General features: G+C 38.1%; 1 long non-coding RNA gene across 1 annotated transcript in view; it reads right to left on the bottom strand.

Annotated features, from left to right (window-relative positions):
• Positions 1-4,012: 4,012 nt before the first annotated feature.
• The window catches only part of LOC110198800 (uncharacterized), a 63,296-nt gene continuing 40,357 nt past the window's right edge, over positions 4,013-26,951 (bottom strand). The window contains exon 3 of the long non-coding RNA XR_002321831.2: positions 4,013-4,383. This is a non-coding gene — a long non-coding RNA (uncharacterized LOC110198800). The remainder of the gene's footprint in view (positions 4,384-26,951) is intronic.

The raw sequence follows: 26,951 nt of genomic DNA, 5'->3' as shown, positions 1-26,951 counted from the left end.
GCTAGGTGGCGCCATAGTGCACAGAGCACCAGGCCTGAAGTCAGGAAGACTCATCTTCCTGAGTTCAAATACGTCCTCACACACTTCCTAGCTGTGTGACCCTGGGCAAGTCACTTAACCCTGTTTGCTTCAGTTTCATCATCTATCAAATGAGCTAGAGAAGGAAATGGCAAACCACTCCAGTATCTTTGCCAAGAAAACTCCAAATGTAATTATAAAGAGTCAGACAGACCTGAAACAACTGAATTACAACAACATTGCTAGCTCTGAGGACAGCTAGCTTACCTCCTATATTATACTGCCTGTCTTAGGTTATTTTGGTACCTAATCATTTAAGATCCTAGAAAGGCAGGATCCACAGTGCTGCGCATGCAAGAGTCTTCATGCAGTAACTGCTCTTTTGAAGAAAGTTCCCAAGGGCAAGTTGCTACATGTGGCCTATAACATAGATATTTTAGACAGTGCCTAGAATATGTGACTTCTTGTTCAATTATAGTTCAGTTCTTCCAGGCATTCTAAGCAAGGTGCATTACTTGGAGAGGGTATTCAGAGGTTGATAGACTTAGAAATGAAAGGGACCTTAGTGGTCATCTTGTCTAATTATTATAATAATAATAAACTGGCTGTTTCCAGTTTCCATTTAAATATTATCTTAAGAGGATGCTTTCACTTAACAAGGATGTTAAATGACTTGCCTAAGGTCACACTAAGCACCAGAGGCTTGCAGGATTTGAAAACAAATCTTTTTGACTCCAGCCAGAGCCAGAGTTTTACCTCTGTAACATGAGGTAGTGAGCTCCTACTCACTACCTCTTATCTTCTTTTTTTCCCCTTCTAGACCACAGGATATAAAACTTAAACCTCATAAATAATTTAACCCAAACCTCTAGTTTTTACAATTTAGGAAACTGAGGCCTATAAAGGTTAAATGATTTGCACAAGGTCATGTTGTTGTTGTTGTTGTTCAGTCATTTCAGACTCTTTAGAACCCTATTTTGGATTTTCTTGTCAAAGATACTGGAGTGGTTTGCCATTTTTTCCTCCAGTTCATTTTATAGATAAGGAACTGAAGCAAACAGGGTTAAGTGACTTTCCCAAGGTCACAAGCTAGTAAGTGTCTGAGACCAGATTTGAACTAAGGAAGATGAATTTTCCTGACTTCAGTCCTGGTTCTCTATCTACTGTACCACCTAGCTGCCCACACAAGGTCATCTCATCAATTAAAGAAAGAGTTAGTCTTAGAACTCAGGTCCCTTAATTTCTGCCTTCCTCCTGATTTAATTCTTGAAACAAGGACAAAATGAGTTTGAAGTTCCTAGGAACCAGACACCAAATGTTCTGGCAATGGTCAGTAATAGGACACTACCCTAACACACAATATGCTCGTAAGGAAAGTCCCATACACAGGTTATGGGAAACCAAGAGTGTGCTAGAGAATATTCTTGACTGCCTTAGCTCCTTAGCTACATTTTCTCCCTTAGGGGAAAACAGTCTGTTGTCTAATACAATAATTGGGTCAAAGGGTAAGAATTTATTATTTCCATTTATTTTCCCCTTAATGTGGACTGTTCCTGTCTTTGAACAATGAATCAATACAATTTAATTCCATTCAAAAAAGTGTTTTTGAGTATGTGTGGCCCATCCTCCTGGTCATGATCATCTTCTCTTTTGAGAAGGAAGTGGTTACAGAAAGCACTTCTTACTACCTGTGGATTTACACCTTCAGAACTCATGAGGTCACCATCAAAGCTAGAAGCATCCACCTGGAGATTGCTGTATAGTCATCTGTCTTCAGGGAAAAAAATACAGAGCAGAATAGACAATCAGACACTTGAGGTACATTCTCAAGCTTACCTAGGAAAACACATGTACTTATGGCCACATGGGTATAACCATCAGAGTTACTGGAAGCGGGAGATGGGACAAATTCCCTTAAACCTCTGATAAAGAAGTCCAAGAATAAGTGTCAGTATCCTAAGACACATGTTCAAGAAAGAGGAAAGAGGGAGTATGGATATTAACTCACCTTGTACAGCCTACTGACTAAGAGATTCCTCCTGTGTACTCATTAATCATCTTCAAAACACCCCCCAGTGATGGGGACCATGGGGACTTACAGGAGCTTCTGGTCATGCATGCTCTTTAGCTAAGGCCTGAGCATGGGACTGCTAGAAGAAGCCAAGGCATAGAATCTGCTCATTGGGAAGTATCCCAGTCCAACAGATAGGTGAACAAGGCTCATCTGATGACCCCCATTACATGATATGATTAATGCTGATTATGATAAAATTCCTTTGTCATTCCTATCAATCAACAAACAATTAGATATTTGTTGAGTGTGCTGAAGTGTGACTGTCAAAGATATTTTTTAAAAAGAGGTTTTTGATCTCAAGAAGTTTATATTCTATACGAGGAGAAAGGATATGAGCAAAGTGACTGTAAAGTGATTCCACTAGATTAATTTCACTTGATTATTTTATTTCATACTTTACCAAATATACCAGAATTTATGCATTCACATTAATGCCTGCAAATTATTCACCATGAAAGATTATATACTTGTTTCAACAATTTTTGGAGCTCCCCTGAAAAAGTCTCCAATATATTCTTTTGAATATTTTCATGGGTAGATCACCTTTGCCTTTTGAGAGTGGATTTGATTTTTATAAACAGCCAAATTCAATTTGAGCTAGCAATCTGGATAACATCATTTTTTGAAAGAAAAAATCAGGAGTGACTAGCAAGTAATCTGACTGGTGTTTCTTGTTCTGTTCATCAACTGGCTCACAGACAATTTGAAATGAAGCAGTCAAGACATATTTTGATGGCAGAATCATTAGAATAAGAGCATCATCTATTAAGGTGACTTTGAAAAAAAGGGCTCATTTGTCTATACCTACACTCACTATTTTTTGTATCATAATTTCATAGTAATATCTAGTGCATAAGAAAATAACTAATAATACAAAATATTCCATAAATGCTAAAATAGCAATTATGTAGCACAGACCATAAATATAATACGAATTCAGAAGACTCAATGATGGTTAGCTGAAGTGATCGGGGATGACTACACATTGGAGGCAGGATTTCAGTTGGCCTTAGAAGGGCAAGTAAGATTCAGATAAGTAGGAAAGAATCCCAGAAACATGGTTTCACTTCTCCTGAGAAACCATAAACAACATACTCATTACCTTACTTATTCTCAGAATGTATTTTCAAAAAAGGAAACCAGTTCTTTCTGAGTACCATAGGGATCTAATAATGGCTCCTTCTACCTTCTTACTTTTTGCTTTCAAGGATTCCTCCCTAAGTACTTTGTATTTAACTTAATATACTTCTTTATCTTCCATATATTTATCTATGTATATAGTATATCCTCTGATAGGATGTAAGCTCTTTGAGGGCAAGAATGATTTCATTTTTGCCTTTGTATCCCTAGTGTTTAGCATAGTGCCTGGAACATTGTAGGTGCTTAATAAATGTTTGTTGATGTGAATGATTGACTGATAAATACTCATCCACTCTCAGTCTCTTGGGGAGTAGATGCTTCAATGAGTAGACAACCAGCACTATTGATCTTTCACAAGCTGGTTCGCATGTTAGTCAATTACTGGCAATTGGAGGGGTGACGGAAGCAAGTCGGAGACTACGGCTTAAGACAACATGGCTTTGTGGCCTGTAACCCCCAATTCAATAAATATAAGTGTTATTAAATACTCCCTGAGGTAGTAACATACACTGGGACCCAGCACAAGATAACTATCTAGAGTTTATGATGCTGTCCGAGCAACAGAAGAATATGGATGGTGGACTTGCAACCATAGCAGCAGGGAGCTCTGCTTTCTAGGGAAAAGTTCAGTCTGCTGAGCCCTAGAACCATCAGAGCAACTATGACTAACTTGCTTGGGGCTCTTGGAACTGCCTCAGGGAAGAGAATTCATGGAAATGAGCTATCGCGCTTATAATTTGCATACTGTAGTGTTTATCTCATTCACTCACCTTCTGGGGAGCCTTTACAACATGGGTGCTAAAGCAGTTTCTACACCCAAGCTCAGAGCTGTGCACCTAGATTTCCATCCTAGAGAATCCAATACATTGTAGAACAATACTTCATCCACAGAGTAGTGGTAGTAAGGGCTCTTTTCTCAGAGTTCTATAGAATTCTTTGGTGAGAATTTATATTTAATAATGATATTGAAAATGATAATGATGAAGGTGATGATAATGATGGTGTTGATGATAACGATGATGGCCAATAATGATGATGATGATGATGATGATACAATATGATTCTTTATATCTTCCCTTTTCTGGGTTAAGCTTCTCTAGTTTCTTCAACCCATCCTTGATGTTAAATCTCCTCACCATCCTGGTTATTGCCTTTTGGATACAAACAAGTTTGCCGGTGACCTTTCTAAAATGTGACACCCATCACTGAAACTAAGACTATACATGTGATTTTACCAGAGGAGAATAGAGCAGTACTGTTAATTCCTGTAGCCTGGACATTTAATTTCTCTTACTATAGCGTAAGATTACAACAGTGGTCTTTCTCCCCTAGCAGCCACGTCTGTCATCTGTTAACTCTCAGTAAGCTTGCAGTTCATTGAAATCTCTAGATCTTTTTCATAAAAACCAATGACTGGCTACATTTCCCCATCTTACACTTGTGTAATTGACTTTTTTAATTCAAGTGCAGTCATCCTATTCTTGTTCAATTGATTTTTTTTCTTAACTCAAATATAAGACTTAATAAATTTGGTCCACTGTTCTAGTCTGTCTTTCTTCACACTGAAATCTGTCATACAACACCAGGGTGTTTCTTTCCAGATGTATGTAATGTGAAAAATTGATAGATATGCCATCCATTGCCAAGTCATTGATGAAAATATTGAATAACATAGATCAAGGAAAGAGCCCTGGGGCACTCCATTATCCACCTCATTTAATACAGGAATTCTTTAGGTCTAGTCATCCATTCATTTTTACCACAACTCATTAAGGCAACATCTAAGCGAGGTGGGGAACCTGCGGCCTCGAGGCCACATGTGGCCCTTAGGTCCTTAAGTGTGGTGCTTTGTCAATCAGGTCTAGAGGCCACAAGTTCCACACCCCTGCATGGAAAGATATCAATCTGTACTAATGTGGGGAGTACCTTCCATGGCAAAATATCAGGTCTTTTGAATCCCCAAATGTCAGAATTAAAAAATACATCAGAAATTATCTAGTCCAACTTTTTTCTAAACAGAAATACTCTCTATAATATCTTGGCAAGTGGCCACCTAGCTTCCACCTAAAGACTTTTAGTGATGGTGAACTTGCTACATCCTAAAGCAACCTATTCCATTTTTCTAGCTAGGAAGTCTTTCCTTATATAGAGCCTAAATCTCTTTATCTCTATCAAAGGGTATCTTGTGGCAGAGAAATTTTGCGCTCTTTTTAGCCTACTTTTAGTCTCTGAGGCTAAAAAGAGCACAAAATTTCTCTGCCACAAGAGACCCTTTGAAATATTTGAACCCAGCTCTCAGGCTCCCTGCAATCTTTCTCTAGCCTAAATAGAACCACTTCCTTCAAAGGCATGGTCTCTACCCAGGTCACCCTTTTCCAGACACTCTGCTGTTGGTCAAGTGCCTTCCTAATATTTTTTGCTCAAAGATAAACATAGCATTCCATATATGGTCTGAAATACTAAGTTCATTTAGTTACAAAGACCTTTATGTCCATTATCAAATTTGATCCTTACGAAGTTCTTTAAGGTAGTCAGGGCAAATGCAGATGAGGAATATGAGAATAAAAGAGATTAAATGACAAACCTCAAGTCACGAACATTAAGTGTCAGAGTTGGAATTTAAGCTTGGATATTTGAACTAACCATAGTATAGTCTATAGAGAACTGGATGAAGAGTCAGGAAGACCTAGGTTCCAGTCCCACCTCTGACACAGAAAGGCAAGTTATTTAACGCCTCTGATTCTCAGACTCTTCAGCTGTAAAACGGGAGGTTGGGCTAGATACCCTGTATGGTCCCTTTCAGCTCTGTCTGTGATCCTATGACTATCAGTTCAGTGGTTTTCAGGCTGTATCTCATCAAAGTGTAGTGTGCATTCAAAGAAAGGATTCAAGCCAAGAGTATTCAAATAAGCCTTTTCCAATTGCCTCTTCCCTATACAAATGCTGCCATTATGCATGCATTTTAACACATTTTTCCTTATTTTCTATACTTACCATTGGAAAGTTATTGCCTAAGAAACTGGCATTTGAAAATTAATCCACTGTTAGATTATTGTCCCAGACTTTATTCCTAAAACAGGTCAATTAGGGTTGAAAGATATATCTCTTACCTTAGGAACAATATAGAATTTAAAAGATGGAGCTTGGTTAGCCTAGTTTTGAAATTCTCCTCTTCAGGCAGCTTATAGGACCATAGATTTAGAGCCAGGAGACTTAAGTCATCTAATTCAACTACATTATTTTTCAGATAAGGAAACTAAGGTCTAGAGAGGTTAAATGACTTGCCCAGGGTCACACAAATATTAAGTGCCAGAGACAGGATTCAAACCAGGTCAAACCTAGAGTTAGCTAGATGGATCGGTAGGTAGAATCCTCAGATACCTCAGTTTCCTCAACCATAAAATTGGGTTAATAATAGTACCTACCCTCCAGGGTTGTTGTGAAGATCAAATGAGATAATATTTGTAAGTATTTAACATAGTTCCTGGCACGTACTAAGAATTTAATAAACACTTCCTTCCATCCCTCCCTTCCTTTTCTTTCTTTATTCCCCTTTCTTTCTTTCCCTCACTCCCTCCCATCCTTCCTTCTCTTCTTCTTTCCTATCTTCTTCCTTCTCTCCTTCCCTCTTCTTCCTTCCTTCCTTTCTCTGATTCCAATGCCAGCACTTTTTCCTTCATACCATTCTACTTTGCAGTTCTCTTCCTTGACCTTTCCAATGTCCTTATCACTGCACAAATCTAGTTTTTGTCTTATCATAAGCTTCATTCCATTGACATCTTCTCTAGCAATCAATCAATCAACATTTATTAAGTGTCTACTATGTGCCAAATGCTGTACTAAGTTCTGGGCACAGTTGTTCCAATCTACCCACCTTGTTTTATTCTTACTTTCTCCCCTCACAGAAAGAAGAATGCACACAGAGTACATTTAATATGAACTAGAATATAATTCTATGAACAGTATAAGATGCTGTGACAGTGGAAAAATGCTGGATTTAGAATCAGTGAATGTGGGTTTAAATTCCAACTCTTCTATTTATTCCTGGCACTAAGTAGGGCGAGTTATTTAACTTTTCTCCAGGGGTATGCTAGAAGAAGCTTGCACTGTCTCAAGAGAGCCTTTTGTTAAATTTTCCAGTGAGCAGTTACCCATCAGAAATCCACAAGTGCTACAAATCAGGGCTTGATTTGTTTTGTTGATTTTTTTCACTTAAGAAAGTGATAGAGAAAATGCTAATAAGCAGATTAAATTTAAAAGTATGTCATGGGTACATTTTTTTCCCTTAGAGCTGGTTGTTAAACATTAACCAGAACTTCTCTGTCAGAACCATACTCTTCTCATTTGTAAAATGGAGAAGACAACCTCTAAGGTCCCTTACGTTCACCATCTCATGGCCAACTATTTTTTCCTTGGTTTTGTAATACCTGGCTCCTTTGACCATCTAGTGTTTCATTCATTTATTCAACAAACATTATTAAGTTCCTACTATGTGCTAGTTGTGGAGGATAAATAACAAATATGAAATAGCGGTTGACCTCAAGGAATTTGGAGTCTATGAAGAAGAAACAACATATATACAGATAGATACGTAGAAGATATATGCCAAGTAAATAAATAAGTATGGTGTGGTGGTGGGGGGGGAGTGTAGTTGAGAGAGAAGGCACTAGCACCTGGAGGATCAGAATATGCCTTATGTAGGATGTAACTCTTGACCTTAATTTTAACAGAAATTCAGGATTCTAAGGGGCCCAAGTGAGAAGGAGCACATCCAAGGCATTGGGACAGCCTGTGTGTAGACACAGAAAAGGGATTCAGATGCCATGTATAGAGGGGCAACAGCAAGTGGACCAGCTTACTTGGAATATGGAAAGCCTGAAAAGGAATCACATGCAATAAGGCTGGAGAGGTAAGCTGGAGCTACATTGTACAGGACTTTAAGTGGCCAAACAAGAGGCAGTAGAGAGCCACTGGAGCTTTTAAAGCAGGGTAGTAAGGAATATGGTCAGACCTGTGCTTTAGGAATATCAATTTGGAAACTGTATGGAAGATGCATTGGAGAGGGGGAGAGACTAGAACTAGGAACTAGGGAGACCACTTAGGAGGCCCTAATAGCAGCCCTAAAACCTGGGGGGAATGGGGAAAAATTCCTCCCACATCCTAATTCTTTCTAGTGAACCCTCAAACCTTAGTACCCCCACCCTCTGACTTCTCCTCCCTGCTGCAGCTAAATGAACACTGCTCTATGGAATAAATGGTGTTGGCTCTTCCTGCTCTCTCCCTCACATCCCACCAGTTATCAAACCCTAGTGAGTTTATCTTGGCAATCATCTTTCTAAATCCATCCCCTCTGTTCTACTCCCTTGACAAACACCCCAGCTCAGGGTCTTATCACCTCTTGTTAGACTACTGTTATTGCATATTTTCATTTCCAGACTATCCTTTCTCCAATCCGTTCTTCATGCTTCTGCCTGAGTAACCATCTTTACTAATTGTCACTCCTCTACTCCCAAACCTGCAGTGGCTCCCTATTGCTCACTAAATAAGGTATAAACTCTGGATAGTGGTCTTTAAGGTCCTCAACAATACAATGCCAAAATACCTTTCTAGCTTTATTTCATATTACTCCTTTCAGGTATCCAACATTCTAACCAGATTTGACTGCTTTGCATCACTTATTCTCTCTTGGAAGATGACTCTCTTCTGCCTTTGCTCTTGCTATTTTTCCATATCAAAATTGAATGCCTCTCCTGTCTCTCATGTATATCTACCGAATTCTCTACTTTCCTTGATGGACCATCCTCAATGAAGCCATCCCTCATCTCCACCCATCCCTAATGCCTAAAGTGATCTTTCCCTCCTCAGACTTCTTACAGAACTTAGCCTATATCTCTTCTTGTTATTTCTTATTTCCTGACAATTTGTTCACATGTGATTTATACTCTGCCCAATTGTAAGCCCTTTGACAGCAAGGCCTGGGTCTCACCTATTTTTCTATCCCTGATGCCTGACACAGTGTTGGCATTTAATAAATACTAAATATATTAAATTTCCTTCTTTTTGAATGTCTGAAATAAGTGAGGTATCATTAATATCTCTATTCTATAAAGGAGGAAATTGAGGTTTAGAGATGTTAACTGACTTGTCTAGGGTTACAGAGGTAGTTCTAGAGGCAGAATCCAGAATGTGAATCCAGGTCGCTTCTGATTCCAATTCCTGCTTTCAACTATATTATCTGGATATGTGGAAAGATCATCTTAGGTTTCAAAATGCAGCAAAAGTGAAATGCTTATTAATACATACTTTGTCATGATAACACAAGGTAATACACGTTGCCATACAATGACCCAGTTCTTGTCCTCCAATCACTGCAGCAACCTTGTAGCCACCAGATCTACTTCAACAAATATGGTCGTTTTTCTTTTTATTTCTATAGTTTGGGTTCTTGTTTTGATGCTGTCTCCCTCTCAGCGTGTCAGTTCCTTCAAGGCTAAAACTATGACTTGGACTTTCTTTAAGCAGCCCATATCATCTTGTACAATGATTTCCAAGTTAAGAATGGATTGCTTGATGATTGTTAACTGTCTGATTGGACTTGGCATGATATGGTGAAAAGACGACTAGATTTAGAGTGAGGAGAGATCTAGGTTCAAATCCTGCCTGTGAAACTCATCAGCTGTGTGACTACAGGCAAATCACTTAATTTCTCTGGATCTTAGTTTCTTAATCTGTAAAATGGTTATGATAATACTTGCAGTACCTACTTCACAAGGCTATCCTGATGTTTATATGAGATAATTTGAACAACTGTTGCTGTTGATGAATGCAAACTGATGGACTGCATTATTTCTTGATCTTTTGTTTAGCATCAAGCACGGTATCAGTTCATCATAATAAATTTAAGCTAGCATGTATATAGTACCTTAAGGTTTGGAAAGTATTTGACATGTATTATTCCATTTGACCTATAGTTATCTCCTTTTCATCGATGAGGAAAAAGATGAGGGTGAGAGGTTACACATCTTCCCCAAGGTTACATAGGTAATAAATGTCTATAGAGGGATTCAAACTTGGGTCATCTGAATCCAAATTTAGCTCTCTATCTACCATGCCATGCCAGTCATCATGCAAAGCAACTTCTATCCAAGGAATCTTCTCTGCACTGGAAGGAGTACACATCCTCCTCTCATTCATAAATTTAACACCAAATCTGAAAAATTTCTTATGTACAACATGGAATTCTATAAAAAATTATAAACCATATGATGTCACTGAAAAGGCTCACATTTCCAAGGTTCTGAAGATGCATACCTTCAGTGAAAGAAAGGCTGTCACAAAAATTAAGGTCTCCTAAGGTGCTAAGCAAATGTTAAAAAAGAACCCCACATGCCCTGCGGGCTCTATGTCTGAAATGTTCAAATCAATTCAACAAAAATTTATTAAGCGTCTACTGTGTATGAGGCACATAGGTACAAAGATTAAAAAAAAAAAAAAAATACAAAGGAGACCCTCCCTGACCTCAGGGAGTTTCCATTTGTTCTAGGCATGGAGATATGTTGGTCCAACATCCTGTTAAAATGACTGGGCATTTAGGAGAAAAAATAAATGATAATTATACAAGTAATTACAGAACTTCCCTGTGATTGATGTTACTACAGTAGAGGGACAGTTGCTTAATGGATAGCTATTGACCTCTGATGCTCTTTGAATGATTAATAGAATGAATTTGTTGTGTGATTTTGCTGGTATAAGAAACATTTTCATTAAAATGGAGAGTTTCTTTATTTTAGGGGAGAACATAACAAATCTCCTACCAACTGGGAAATCTTTAGACTTGACAGAGCCTCAGTTCAGTGGGCTTCTAAAAATTAGCACCAACTCACATTTATCTGGGCAGCTAGGTGACACAGGGGATAGAGCACTGGACTTGGAATCAGGAAGACACATCTTCGTGAGTTCGAATCCAGCCTCAGATACTTACTAGCTGTATGACCCTGGGCAAGTCACTTAACCCTGTTTGCCTTAGTTTCCTCAGCTGTAAAATAAGAAGGAGATGGCAAACTACTCCAGTATCTGCCAAGAAACCCCAAATGGGGCCATGGAGCATCAGACATGACTGAAAATAACTAAACAATAATGCATTTATTTAGCACTTTATGGTTACAAAGAGCTTTACACAGTCTGTTATTTGATTCTCACAAAAAAATACATGTAGTCGATGGCTCAAGTATTCTCATTCTCATTTCCTCATCTGTAAAATGGGAATAACTTACACCTGATAATTATTGTGAGAATAAAAAAAGTGACATATATAAGACATCTTGCCAACCTTATAGTGCTCTATAAATGTGAGCTGTTGTTAAGAAAATGAGGCACAGAAATGGAAAATGCCAGGCCTCAGATTACTTATGTAGCTAGAAATCAATTAACCCAGGTCTTATTAAAGTCCAGTGGCCCTAAACACTTTTATCTCTAGAATAAAATATAAGCTAGCCTATTTGGTGTTTAAAACCCTTCACAACTTACCTTTCTAGCCCTATTCCAGGCTGGGGGGGGGAACCTCGAGGCCACGTGTAGTCTTCTATGTCCTCAAGAGCAACCAGTCCTCAAGTGCAGCCCAGGGCCACACTTGAGGACCTAGAAGGCCATAAGTGGCCTCGAGGCCACAGGTTCCCCACCCCTGCGGCATAATACATTCCTTTACATACTCTTTGGTCCAGTCAAACTGACCTTCTAGTTGCAGCTCCCATATGACATTCTAGTCCTTCTCTCCATGCTCTTGTATAGACTACCCCAATCCCTCACCCTGGCCAGTGTTTGGCTACCTCCTCATCTCCACCCCTTAGAAACCCTAATTTCCTCTGAAGTTCAGTTCAAATTCCACTACCAGCATGAGGTCATTCCTGATGCTCTCAGCTGCTAGTGATACCCTCTGAATTTACCTAGCATTTTATATATTCATCCTGACATGTTTTCTCCCCAATAGACTGTAAGCTCCTTGAAGGCAGGGATTATTCATTTTTATCTCTTCTATCCCCAGGGTTTAGTACTGAGCCTGGCACAAGAGGCACTTAATAAGTGCTTACTGATTGATTGTTTTCTGACTCCAAGTTCAGTATTCTCTCCTCTAAACTACTCTACCTCTTATTTTTTTTTTTGTGAGGCAATTGGGGTTTAAGTGACTTTCCTAGAGTCACATAGCTAGTGTTATGTGTCTGAGGCAAGATTTGAACTCAGGTCTTCCTGACTGCAGGGCCGTTGCTCTATCCACTGCACCCCTAGGTGCCCCTACTCTACCTCTTATGCCCACAGAGATTAACTGCAGGCTGATTCCTTTTCCTCCTTTCTCATTTTGGCTGAATGCATTGATCTGTTTTTGAATAGCACTCTGACTGAATTTATTCTTAAAGGAGCATAGAGTGCTCCTTTTAAAAATATGAAAAATAAAATAAATGTAAAAAATAAAAATATGTGAAAATGGTTCCCTCCATAGTCCATATAATCCTGTTGTTTTCACCAATGAACATTTCCAGAATGTAGATGGAGTCCAAGGCTCAGGAGAAGGTGGTATGAGCATTATTCACAGTTAGGATTAGACTCTGTCCCTGACCTTAAGGATGTTAGACGTCTTAAGGAAAGGAGAAGAGACTGAGAAATGCTGATACGTTGTAAGCAAGCTGAATAGGGAAACAGACAGCACAGAATTCACAAAGAGCATACATAATTAACATAATTGTATTTAAAGATTAAAGATATTAAGAAACCATGGAACAATAATAAGCACTTTATATATATGCCTCTCAATTATTTTAAGCTTCTTCTCCACATGCAAAGGAAGGTGAAGAACGGAGACAATTATTGGGACAATTTAAGCCAAGTGCTTGTCAGCATGACTTTCATGTCTGTCCATGTTGAAGTTCCCTGTTAATAGACCATGTCCACTAACACTTGTCGTACAATTCCACATACAAACAAGCATTGAATAAATATTTCCTAGTGAGGGCAATGGTGAAAACTAGGTCAGGAACAATTTCATTGTGGAAAAAGCTCTGAACTTGGAGTTGGAAGATGAGTTTGACTTCAGATTTGCAGTTTATTGGATGTGTGACCTTAGGCTGTGTAGACCTTAATCTCTTTGGGCCTCAGTTTTCTTACCCGTAGAATGAAAGGGTTAAACTAAATGACCACTGGAGTCTCTCCCTAGAAAGCTATGGTCCTGTATGATGTCAGAGGTATCCAGACAATGAAAATATTTTTGATTAGTTATGTATGCAATTGTCACAATTGCCTCCACTTCATCTTGTGTATGTGATGATGATGATGATGAAGAAGATGACTTGTAGGATCATAGATTTATAGCTGGAAGGGGCCTTAGATGCCATGTAGTTCAACTTCATAATCTTACAGAATGGAGTGGTTAAAATACTCACTCAAGGTCACACAGGTAGCAGTATAAAGCGACAAGATTTGAATGTAGTTTCTTTAACCCCATAACCAGTATACTTTCCATTGCCTAGCTGAAGATTCATAAAGTATTTTTCTAACAATAATCTCACAAGGTAGGGTCACACTCTGTGAGGTCTAAATATTGTCCCAATTTTACAGATGAGGGAACTCAGATATAAGGAAGTTAAATCACATGTCTATGGTCTACTACTAGTTAGTGGCAGAACCCAGGTTCCCAATCCAGTGCCCATTCTGCTACACTTTGCTGCCTTCAAATGCATACAAAATATTTCATTCATCATAATCTTATTTGAGGGAATATCCCTGTTTTTCTTTTAAAAGTATCTAATTCAAATCTATGCTGAAAACAGACTTTGTTAACAGTGGTAAAGCTAAAAATCAGTTTCTAAATCTAACTTGACTTAGGATGTTGTGAGCCAAAAGTGAAGAGACAGACAACAAGGAGGAGACAGATGTAAAGTATTCGGAAGTAACACCCTGGGACAATTTCCAGTTTAATGACCCAAAACACTCTTGCAATCCTGTTGGACTATCAAAGCAATTCCAGATGTCTCAAAAAAAAATCCATGTAAAATGATGTTATTAACTAATGGGTAATGCAGCTGTCAGAATTTCCTGGGGAAAACCAATTTGCCCCCCAAAGAGTCTTTTATTAACACTTTCTTTGCTTGTAACATTACAATGCTTTTTTAATGTTAGTCATCACCTCAAAGGCTCTACCACCCTCCTGGAGCAAGGTTAAAGGGGATCTGAAGAACTAATGAAAGGAAAAGACACAACTCAAAAAAGCAAACCCCATAAATGATGAATGATGCTGATCCATTGATGGAAAGCAACAAAAGAACCAGAAAAGGGAAACCCAAGATACAGATTCCATTTTAAATGTCTTCCCAGTGCTTTTAAACTATATCAAAGCAAGTAGGGGATATGCCATTCTTTTACACAGAGAATTCAGATGAGACAGGTGGCAACACTGTCATGCCTTGCTAAGTGTTTGGTTTTTGTCTGCTTAAAATTAAGAAAGAAGTACAACTAAGGGTGTGTGGTACTAGCTGTTCCATTTTTTTTCTGGAAAAAAATTCCCTATAAAGAATAAAATTCATAGGGACAGGACAATCTGGTTGAGTCCTGGGACAATTCAGTGTTCTGCTTAGTCTGGGCAGCCTTGCCTTTAGATTCTGCAAAAATGTTAATAGCAGCACTAAAATTTATTTTGTTAATTGGTCTAATAATCAATAAGTAATTTTCATTCTAAACTAGGTTCTTTATGTGACTTAAATAAACCAAGAGAAGATCATTTACATCTCAATAACAATTCCTAATAATGTCACATCATTAAATTCCAACTCTGGTCCTCAATAATGATGGCCAGTGACCAAAAAAGGGACTTATTGCTTTTGTCAACTCCTAAGGGGTCAGAGGGAGCCAATGAGTGATTTTTTTTGTTGGGACTTGTGACTGTTCAAAGTCTTTCCTCTCTTGGGAATGGGGCTACCATTATTTTTATGGGCTAAAAAGGTGGGGGGGAAGACCATCACAATAATTCAAATTTTAGTACTCACAGCAGATTCATAAAATTTTTGCTTCTTCCCCCATCCCTCAAAAAAGGAATAGTAGAGAGAATAAACTCTTTTAGCAGCTTTGGAGGCTAGGACGGAAAGAGCAGAGTTAGAAGCAGGCTCTGTTATTTGCTCCCTGTATACTCTTGGTCAAGTTATTTGGCCTTTCTGGGTTTAAATTTCCTTCTCTGTACATGAAGGAGTTGAACTAAAGACTCTTTCATCACCTTTTGGCTCCTTTTTTTACTTTAAACACTATGACTCCCCCAAAAAACCCCATATAATCTTATATAAGTTATGTCTACATGGAATAAAGGTTGGCAGCAACTGCCCTGCTGATTTGAATAATGCCAATATGCTCGCTGGACCAACAAAGTCAGAAAGTAAATGTTTGGAATCTTTAGTACTTGGGTTGGCCATCTATTATTAATGATATGTACCTACTACACGTTGTGCTTTTTGGACAGCCGTATGGAATCAAGTTTTTAAACATCTAAAAGTGTTTCTGTATCAGTTAGCAATTAGAAGCAAAAGAATATTGGGGCTGACTAACTTGCAAGAACAGGGAGAGCCATAAGTATTTCAGGATGAAATTTAACAATACTTGGTGACACCAAACATACTTGCTGATGATATTGAAATTTTTATGTTAATTAAACAACCCCTAACCACTCAGTACGTTTTAGATATGTACACTTTGTAATTACCTCCATTATTGAAAGAGCTGGCTTGATTTATCCTTGCCACAACAACATTCTCGCTTCTGTTATTTTTGTCTTTAGAAAAACATAGGTCCCAGTGAGGGAATATAAAACTATTACTGTAAATTAAATATTAAAGCTAACTTATTTTTTGCATAAGAATGCTGTCAAATAATGGTGATAACTATTCCTAAGACATGAACTATTTTGGGGGGGATGCTTTTTTGTGAAGCACAAATTAAAATCCAATTTTCAGTTCTTTTGGTAAATTGCATGTAGTTAGTGTGTGTGGCTTTACCGATGGTAGTAGCTTAAGGGGGAGCTATTATAGTCTTAGTTTAGCGATTAAGAAATACAACATTTGTTGAAGGGTTAGGCCTTTTAGTCTAGAATGGATTATCACTTGATCCTTCCTTAAGCATTTTTATACAGGAGTGCATTATCCTTGGAGCCACCCTGGGCGCTATGCCTCATTAACCTGGGTGTTAGATAAATCAAAGGCAGCCTCAGAGACAAAGATAAGCAAACTGCAGACCAGCAAGACGATGATGTATGGATCCAGGAGGCTAATAGGAAAGTATTGACAGGAAAATGGTGTGCTTATCCTGCAATCACGGCATATTGCAATGAGAGCTCCCCAAAGCAGATGGGATACACTTTAGGGAATGCATGAGTATGAGATTGTTAGGCAGAAATGGATCCTTACATCTTCAATTCTAACGAGAACTTCGTTTCTTTTCAAGCAGCCCTCCAAACACATTAAAATGTGGAAAGTACAAGGATGTGGCAAACTCCAAAAGTGAATTCCATTTAGTAATAAGTGCCTCTGAATTATTTTCATTCCAACACTAACAGTCTTTCCCTAATAAAAAAGCACTGATTCACATAGCTTCTCTACAGCAAGGAATAAAACAAGCAACCTTGTCATGATGATATCAGTTCTAAGAGCCTTTGATAGATCTTGCATTTTTCTTTTCCTTGCTCCTGGAAGTTTCAGACAAATGCAGATTAGAGCACTTTTCTGACATAAAAAAAATCTTGTTTTTGACCAAAGCAAAGTATTTTAGGTAACTATCTAAAAACATTCAACTTCTTGCTAAAAACAAGATCCTTGAAGTAAATTAAGACTGTTGATTATGCAAATTGTTGTCTAGACCCATGGCTCCTCTGTTAGCATCTTGTCAGTTGGCATGTGATTACTATGTTCTTTAAGCTACTTCTGGTTCAGCCATTTTTCAAATTTATCCATTCCATATAAAGAAATATTGTGATGACCCTGCCCATCAGAATCACATCTTGGGAGAAAGGTTCATTCATGCTTATTTGACCTAGGCGTTGAGGGTTGAAGGTTAGTAAGAGAACTGATTTTCCAACCCATAATATGCTCGCCCATCCAACAATTTTTTTTTTCTGACTTCACAATAGCTTCTTTGATTTGCTTTAAAGGGTAGGAGACCAACTAGCCTTCTGAAAAGAGAGATCCTACAAACTCCCTTCTAGCTTTATTTTCAGAACCACAAAAATAAAGTAAGTTTATGCAGATGACTGTCTAAGAGTTAGAGGTTATCTTCAGAGACCTGGATTTATTCCTTTGAATAGAATATATGTGAATCCGTGCTTCATGGTGCTTATGGAAATCAGTTCAAAGAATCGTAAGAGCATAGCTTTAGACTTGGAAGGCAATTAAAGGACCACCTAATGAATCAATAAATTAATATGCAAATATTTATTCAGCCCCTCCAAGTTGCAGGCACTGTGCTAACTGCTAAAGACATAAAGACAAAAACAACAAAAAATTCCTGTCCTCAAGGAGGTTACATTTTATGGAAGAGATAACATACATACTTATTATCATGCAAAACAAATAAAAGGTAATTTAAAAGGTAATTTGGGGAGTAGGGAGATACTAGCAGTTGTGAGGATTAGGAAAATATAACCCTTTCATTTAATTAAGAAATGAAGAAATTAAGACCCAGGAAGGGATGTTGAATAATTTGCCCAAGGTCACATGAATAGCACAGTAAACCATATTCATGGGATCATTGTGCATCAAGCTAATTTAGCCAGTTTGTGTGACTATTCAGGACATGAGCAAAACTCAGAAAAGTCCAGTTCAGAACTCTCACATAAAACACTTCATCTAGGACTTAAAGGAGTTGACATGTTAATTGGTCATACAGTCTTTTACAGGTACACAGATTTTCTTTTCCAGCCTCTGGTTGCATTGCTATAACCTTATAAGAAAACATAACCCCTGCCCTCTTTCTCCAGAATCTTATTATATCTTCTGTATTATAAATGTAATTAACATTCTTGGTGTACTTTGGCACAGTAACTTTTTACTCATTAAGTCACATTTATATTACTGTTATTCAGTCATTTTTCAGTTGTGTCTCACTCTTTGTGACCCCTTTGGGGGTTTTCTTGGCAGAGATATTCTTTCTTCAGTTCATTTTACAAAGGAGGAAACTGAGGCAAACCAGGATAAGTGAGTTGCCTAGGGTCACACAGTTAGTAAGTGTCTGAGGCCAGATTTGAACTCAGGAAGATGAGTGCTCCACCCACCATGCAACCTCACTATATTTATATACCAACATACTATTCTATGTCATCTGACACAGCTCAATGATCTGATACTAATAGCTCATATTTATATAGGACTTTAAGGTTTACAAAGCCCCTCACTCCACATGACCTTATTTGAGCCTCATAACTATCCTGAGAGATAAGCAGCATATGTTTTATGCCCATTTTTCTTATTATGAAACTTATTTAAGTTGCCCAAGCTTCTTACTTATATCAGAGGTGGGTTTCAAACCCAGGTTTTCTTACTCCCAATTCAGTGCTGCCTCTAACGTCAACCAGGCTGCCTCCTTTGAAAAGACACTGGAGTGCTTCGACATTTCCTTCTCTAGCTCACTTTAGAGATGAGGAACTGAGGAAAACAGGGTCAAGCAACTTGCCCAGGGTCACACAGCTAGGAAGTCTCTGAGGCCGGATTTGAACTTAGAAGATGAGTCTCCCTGACTCCAGGCCTGGCACTCTATCCACTGTGCTACCTAGCTGCCCCTAGTATAACTAGCGTGTGTATTATATGTATGTGTGTGGGCATGTATACATATATATATTATATATATATATATATATATATATATATACACACACACACATACACACATACATATGTGTATATAATACATGTGTGTATATGCATATATGTGTACAAACACATATGTATGTGTGTATATATGTATACATATATACATATATGTGTGTATATGTGTATATGTATGTATGTATATGTGTGTATATATATACACATATATATGTATGTATATGTGTGTATATGTGTGTATATATATGTGTGTGTATATATATATTCCTTCCACTGATGCAGGTCTATAACTCTTATACAATATGTGGACCTATGAAGTTGTGTGGGGGAACTGAGAATTTAAATGATTTACCAATGTTCACATAACTAATGCATGTGTCAGAGGCATCACTTGAACCCAGTTTTTCTTGATCTCAAGCCTGGTTCTTTATACACTAAGCCACATTGCCTTTCAATGACCCAGAATTTACCGCATACTGGTCATTCTATTACAGATGGCAGTGGTACAGCACAAAAATGGCTATATTTGGAGTCAAAGGTCCTGGGGTTCAAATTCTGACTCTGCCCCTTAGTCCTCAAGTAACGTTGGCAAAAATCACTGGACCTCTCTGGGCTTTCAGTTTCATATAAAATGAGAGGGTTGAAATAGATGGCCTCTGGCAGCTGTTTCTCAGTAACAGAGGATGTGAATGCATCAAGAACTCTAATTAAGAGAGTAATTTGTTCTGCCTGGAGGAAGGTGTGTAAAGCCTGAACCATTTACATAAGGTAATATCAGAAACTCATTCAGGACCAAAGTTGGCTCTCAATCAGGAGCCAGTTTTGTCTAACTCTTGTACTAAAGCCTAGTGAAGCAGAGAGATGGCCTCGGAGTTCAGGGCATCTACCTTCCAGTCCTGCCTCTAACATGCATTGATTGTTTGACCTTGCCCAAGTCACTTAATCTCTTATTGCCTTGAGAAAACTAAGACTATGTAAATTGCAGAGAAGGTATTGATATGCTTTGCTCTGGCAAACTTCCTCACTGGAAGCTCCCTAATATCAATGGAATCATGGACCTAGCAAATTAAAACCAAACCAAGCAATAACATCTTATAACAAAACCCTAAAGCACAGTTGTTTTTATAGAATGAAAAAAAAGCACCAAAATAAGCAAATGCACGTCCCCTGTCACTAAGAAACACTGAAGAAGAGAAAAGGTAACAAAATGGAAAGGTACAAAAATTTTTGCTTATCATCTGCTCATCCCTGTAAGTATGGGACTAGTTATTTGCGGGCTGGTTTTTATTTTTTGGTCTTCTAAATAACTGTCTTTCTCAAGTACCTGGCAGGGAGGTTGCGCCCCTTCATTGCCACCTCCTTGGATTTGCTGGGTTTTATTTATGTGGTTTTTATCTGAATTCTCCATGAACCCAGGGAAGGCTGTGCTGAATGCACACTCTAACCACGACCAGTCCAGGAACGGCTCTGTCTTGCGGTAGGTGTGCAGTTCAGTCACTGGTGGTCTCTGTTCCTTTAACAACTCACCCTTTATCTGTCTGCCCCTGCGGCCCACAGCTGTGCCTCCTGATGGCCTGATGGACTGGATCTTGTACCCTGGGACACTGGCAGGGTGCATCCATTACTCATTTGTGACAATAACCAATTGAGTAAGATGTAGAACTCAATTCCAGCAGAAAGACCTATAATGTTGGAGTCAGGAGGTTATCACTGAGGGACTTGCACCTTGGTCCCTCCTCCTCTTATCGAGAGCTTTACAGCCTCTGCTGGAGCAGCATCTTGTAAAGCTGAGGGCTGCAGATTTGGACCCAGATTAGCATACATCTTCCCAAATGGTACTACATTTAATTAAAAAGTAAACCTCTGTTAATTTTTTTTAAACTGACTTCAAAGCCAATAGTGTACACACTGAAAACCAGAGCTATGGAAAAAGTGGTGGGAGGTGTGCGGAGCTGAGAAATCAATTTCTTGAATGACTACTGGTCCCAGTCATCTCTCACCCTCCTCCTCTCCTGTCATACAAACAAAAAAAATTACTCATTAGAGACAGGGAGACCCATGCTAGCTGCGTGATTCTCCTGATATCAAAGGACATTCTGAATGAGCAGAGAATACCTGGTCCTTAACCCCTGAAATACACTTACTGTGACCAACACACTCACTCAAAAACCTTTTATCTCATCAGTGTTTTGGTCATTTGCATTTCATTGTGGGACAGAAATTTTGGTGGGCCATCACTGCATCCATGTAAAGAAGAGCTACTGAATAAAGTCGACAGGCATATATTTGCCATCTCCTAGAAATCTTGATTCAGCAGAAATTATAAATAAAAATAGAGAACATACATATGTATACACACACACACACACACACACACATCACTTTAAGGTTTGAAATGGGCTTTACATATATTATCTCGTTTGATGTTTACAGCAACCCAGTAAGGCAGGTGGTATTATTATCCCCATTTTAAAGATGAGAGAATTAAGACTGACATTAAGTGACTTGTTCAGGGTTATGAATGTAGCTGAGGAAGGATTCAAATTTAGGTCTTTTTGATTCTAACATTCTATATAGTGCCCCACAGTGCTTCTAAATCTTGAATTAATAACCTGGGGGGAAAAAACAGGTGAAAAAGGCAGTTTGTGGCAAAAGTGTGGTGATCCTTTTCAAGTATAGAGTTATAATTAAATTTTCTCCTTGCTACTGAGCCAACATGAGGAATTTACTAACATTATTGAAATGAAATACATATGCCCAAATTGTTTCATAAGGATTTATATAGGTAACAAATCAAACAGTAAGAAATCAAACACCCTAAATGCTTCATCATCATTGATGATAAAAGTAGATCACAGTCAGCCTGTTATACACTACATTAAACAATTTAAATTAAATACTACATAAGCAACTTAAAAATAAACCTTATCATAGTTGTAGTTTTTTTTAATGCTTATAATAAGATGTATTGAGTGTCAAATGCTATTCTGCAAATAAAACTACAGAATACCTGGAAAGAATTTAAAAGGCTAAGCGTTTTATTTAGGTGCAATTTGTTGTTTTTCAGTTGTGTCTGACTTTCCATGACTCCATTTGGAGTTTTGTTGGCAAAGATACCGGAGCAGTTTGCCACTTCCTTCTCTAGCTCATTTTACAGATGAGGAAACTGAGGCAAGCAGGGTTGAGTGACTTGCACAGGGTCACACAGCTAGTAAGGGTCTGAGGCCAGATTTGAGTCCATGAAGATGATTCTTTCTAGTTCCAAGCCCAGAGCTAGCTGCCCAAGGTACAATTTGGGAGAGATTAAAACTCAGGATAATTTTTGTTAAATTAGTACAGTGGTGAAAATTTATCTCCTTATTTGATATTTTACCCAATGTTCAGTATCATAGGCTTCCTAAAAACTAAAGATCGATTCTCTATTAATTGTGAAATTTCCAAATGCTTGTAATCACAGAGAACATTATATTACTTACATAGAGCTCCTAGAAGACTACAAATTCAATTCAATAAATTAAACAAACATTCATTAGGTGCCTACTGTGTGCAATGTACTAGAAACTAACAATACAAATGTAGTTCCCCATCTAGATTTCACTTCCCTGCTGTCACTCACACTGGCAGGTCATGTCTTAAAGGGAAGCTCACTATTCCTCCCCTCAAGGTTTTAGGAGTGAGCCTGAGGAGTTGGAGACTTCTCTAGTACTATTTCTCACAAGCCCCTCCCCTACCCTAAGTGTTCTCATTATTGTTTCATCAAAGTTAATCAACTAGTTCATATGAATTGGCTTTTAAAATGGTTATTTACTCAACAGGCATAGCATGGATAGTTGTTACCAAAATATTTTCTCCTCCCCTCAAGAGTCTAAGAAATATTATAGGCTCAAACTCAGAGAGCATATGGGTAACAACTCAATTTTTGGAAGTCCTTTTCTCCTTTCATGGAGTCCTCATGAAATTCCCTTAAGGTGTATAGATTTTTGCTAGTCACTGAGGGCCAATGCCTATGTAGAATCCACAGTTGCATTTCTGTCCTCCCCAAAGAGATCACCATACCTGGTTGTTCATGTGTCTAATTTCTTTTTAAACCACTTCTCCTCCTGAGACACTGATGAGAACTCTGATGTCTTTCTGTCTTTCAAAGTGTACAAGATTGGTCCTCTAGTCAATGTTTGGTAGCGGAAATGAGAATATGAAACTCCCTCTGGGTTCACTAGTTGGACCCTCTCCTCCTCCCTCTGCTATAGAAGCAAGGAGTTGGCTTTCTCATGGCATTCCCAGAAGCACAACTGTCTTGTTTGCTCAAATTTCTTCTCTGATATGCATAGGCTCAGAGGTATTTCTAATTCTTTCAACTAATCCCAATACATTTCATTTGTTTTCTCCTTTGACTTCATCCAATGATTCTAAAGCATTTTTCTCCTAAATTAAGAACTTGTTCACATCTAATTTGTGCCTTAGAGTGATTGATTTAATAGAGGTGTCTAGGCCTTGTTCATACCTACTTAACACCTTTGATTGAGTCTATATTAAGATAAAACAGGCTTTGTCAACTGAATAAAATATCCAGTTTAGAGCATCTCCTTAAGTATATGAATTGGTGTTAAAAAAAAAAAAGGGATGCCCTTTTTTATCCAAAGGTAATTAAATTTGGGCAGCTAGGTGGCACAATGGATATTGAGCGCCAAGCCTGGAGTCAGGGAAGCCTGAGTTCAAATCTGGACTCAGACAATTACTAGCTATGTGACCCTGGGCAAGTCACTTAACCCTGTTTGCATCAGTTTCCTTATTTGTAAAATAAGCTGGAGAAGGAAATGGCAAAAGGAAATTCCAGCATCTTTGCCAAGAAAACCCCAAATGGAGTCACTAAGAGTCAGACAGACTGAAATGACTGAACAACAACCATGAAAATCACATCCCCTTGACTCAAAGGACTTAGTTTTTAAAAGGGGAATATGACCTGCGGCCAAGTAAGTTCTATACAATGTAGAATGTGATTAAAGTAAAGAGTAAGTTTAAAAACCATATTGACCATATGCATTGAAAATTCATGCTCTTCAATACCATTTTTTTAGACTTCTTTTCTCAGTAAAATCCACAGCCATGAGAAATAAATTGATCCAACCATTGTCATCAGAAAAAAACCAATCAACAAGCATTTATCAAGTACCATGTATGTAACAGGCCTTGTGCTAGGTATTAGTAATACAAGGGCAAAAATGAGACAGTCCCTATATACAAGGAGCTTACATTCTACCAACATACAATGCAAGATTCTTGAGGGCAGGCAATGTTACTGGCTTTCTTTTTATCTACAGAGCATAGTGCCTAGCACATACTGTTTAATAAAGGCTTGTTAACTGACTCCCTATAGAAATAAAATTAATATTGCTCAAATGAAGGCAGGCAGCTAGAAATTCAACCCACAGAATTAGTTCATTGATAGTTATATCCTAGACACGTATTTGTGGTTGTGACCTGTCTGAGATCACAAAGCTAGTTAAGTGGGAAGGACAAGGCCCAGAACTCAGGTCTCTTGAATGCTTCTACGGCGATTTTGTTGGTAAGCTGAATCATTGATTGGCAGCTTTTTTAGGCTTGTTGGTCATGAGAAAAGTCATATGGAAAGTACACTGTGTCACAGTATCCCCTTTCAATCAATTTTTCTTGGTCATTGCCAAGTGAATTCATCTTTGTGAAAGACACATTTTATAGACTATCAGATATCAGATAAATATATTGTTGCTACTAACTGTTTTGTGTATGCGGTTACTTACACGCATATTTTCATCTGACCAAGATAATATAAGATTAAATGATGGTTCAAGATCTCATCCAATCCTTACTCTTCATTGAAAAAAAAAGGCAATTTTCTGAATTTGAACATACACACTTATCTGTGGTAGTCCAACAAAACTCGTTTTTTTTTTTTGTGGGCTTAGCCTCTATTACACCAGACTGTCTTTTATTTACATTCCCTCTCCGTCTGTCTGGTACCCCTGCTCTTTTCTGTGATTACCCCCCTCCTATAGCTGGAAGTTACCATACTCCATTCCGTGTCTATGACATCAAAGGTGGAAAATCAATCAGATGTGCTTGTCTCTTTCTCTCTAAAACTCTTGTTACTTTTCCATATCATTGAGTACCATGTTGTATTGTTCATACATAAAACTAATAGGAGTCATGAAAGTCTAGGTAACAGGTTGAAAGTGAATCATTCATCCCCTTTCTCTTCCTCTCATGGCCTGAAAATTATCTCACCTGAACAAGACCTAAACTTCACCCCCACAAATTCACAGGATCATAGATTTAGACCTGGTCACCTAATCAAACCAATATAAATGATGAAACAGGCCCAGAGAGATTGTGACCTTTCCAAGGTCACTAAGCAAGTAGCAGAACTGAGATTTTAACCCAGGCCCTCTGACCTGGGTTCTTTGTCCTAATGCCCCCCCCACCCCCAAAGTCCAGTTATATCCTTGACTCTTCAGTGATTGCATCCTTGCTCCCTCTGACAGTCCTGGGTATCTCAAGTTAATACAAAAATTTTGCTTTGTTTAAGCCAAAATTCTCTAAAAAAAAATTAAAAGGGCTCTTGCTTTCAGCATTTACTTACCAGTCTTCTTCTGTTCAGATATCTAAGTGTTCAAAAGCAACTTGAATCAATCTGGAACGCTACTCCAGAGCTTGGTCAGGTTAGCAAGAGAAAGAGAAAACTAGTACTTTTTCTCAAAAGGAATAGGAATAAGAATAGGGAAGGGCAACAGTGGTTGGAAGATGGTCATTGTTACATTCTAAAATCCTCACAGTGCTACAATTTATTTGAAATGGGCGAAGCCCCCATGGCATCCTTTGCCTTGTCAATCTGACAACACTGTCATATATTCAGTGACAAGAAAGGGTAATGGGCCTACTCAGCTACCATGGTCTCATTGAAAAGGAATGTTCCCATTAATTGTCAAAAATAAGGTAGGAAAGTATTATCTTCTATTTTGATTGGTGATAAGAAAATTACCCATTTTTGAACATCACTAATTAGTCAGTTTTGAAAGATATACATAAAAGGGTTTGAAACCACCACTACCACAATTACCTCTAGCCAGAAAGTTCAACCTGAATTAAGAATCCCTCTTTGAAGGGAGCACATTGAATAGAGTAGAATATTTTAATAGATTGTAGGGGAATTTGTTGATCCAAGGGTACAAAACACATAGAAGGATCAACACATCAAAAAGCAATCTTTCACTTGTATGAACTGATGGAAAATGAGATAAGCAGAACCAGGAAGACATCATATACAATATCAGCAGCATTTTTGATGGTCAACTATGGATGACTTTGCTCTTCTCAGCAACACAAGGAACCATGACAATTACAAAGGACTTATGATGGAAAATGCTATCCACATCCAGATAAAGAGCTGATGGACTCTGAATACAGATGGAAACATACTTTTTCCACTTTATTTTTTCTTGATTTTTTTCCTTTTAATCAGTTTCTGCTTTCACAACTGTAACTAATATGGAAATATGTTTTACGTAATTGCACATATATAACCTATATCAAATTACTTACCATTTTAGAAAGAGGGGAGGGGAGAAAGGGAGGGAGAGAGAAAAGTTTGGAATTAAAATCTTGTAAAAATGAATGCTAAAAAATGTCTTTACATATAATTGGCAAAAAATAAAATACTATTATTAAAAAGAGCAATCTTTCTCTTCCCACTGGTTTCTTCCTTTTTCTCTTCAAGTAGGCACAGGGCTCTATGGCTTGAACCTGATGCTCTCGCTAGCTACTATTCTAATTTTTTCCTTCCTTTCATACTCAATGACTGTTGGAGGAAAAAAAAAAAAGATGGTTTACACCTGCTCTCCATT

Source organism: Phascolarctos cinereus, unplaced genomic scaffold (assembly GCF_003287225.1).
Source record: "Phascolarctos cinereus isolate Bilbo 61053 unplaced genomic scaffold, phaCin_HiC Scaffold_7;HRSCAF=346, whole genome shotgun sequence".
Classification (NCBI taxonomy): Eukaryota; Metazoa; Chordata; class Mammalia; order Diprotodontia; family Phascolarctidae; genus Phascolarctos; species Phascolarctos cinereus.
The sequence above is the reverse complement of the archived record's forward strand: the minus strand, read 5'-3'. Positions and strand labels throughout refer to the sequence as shown.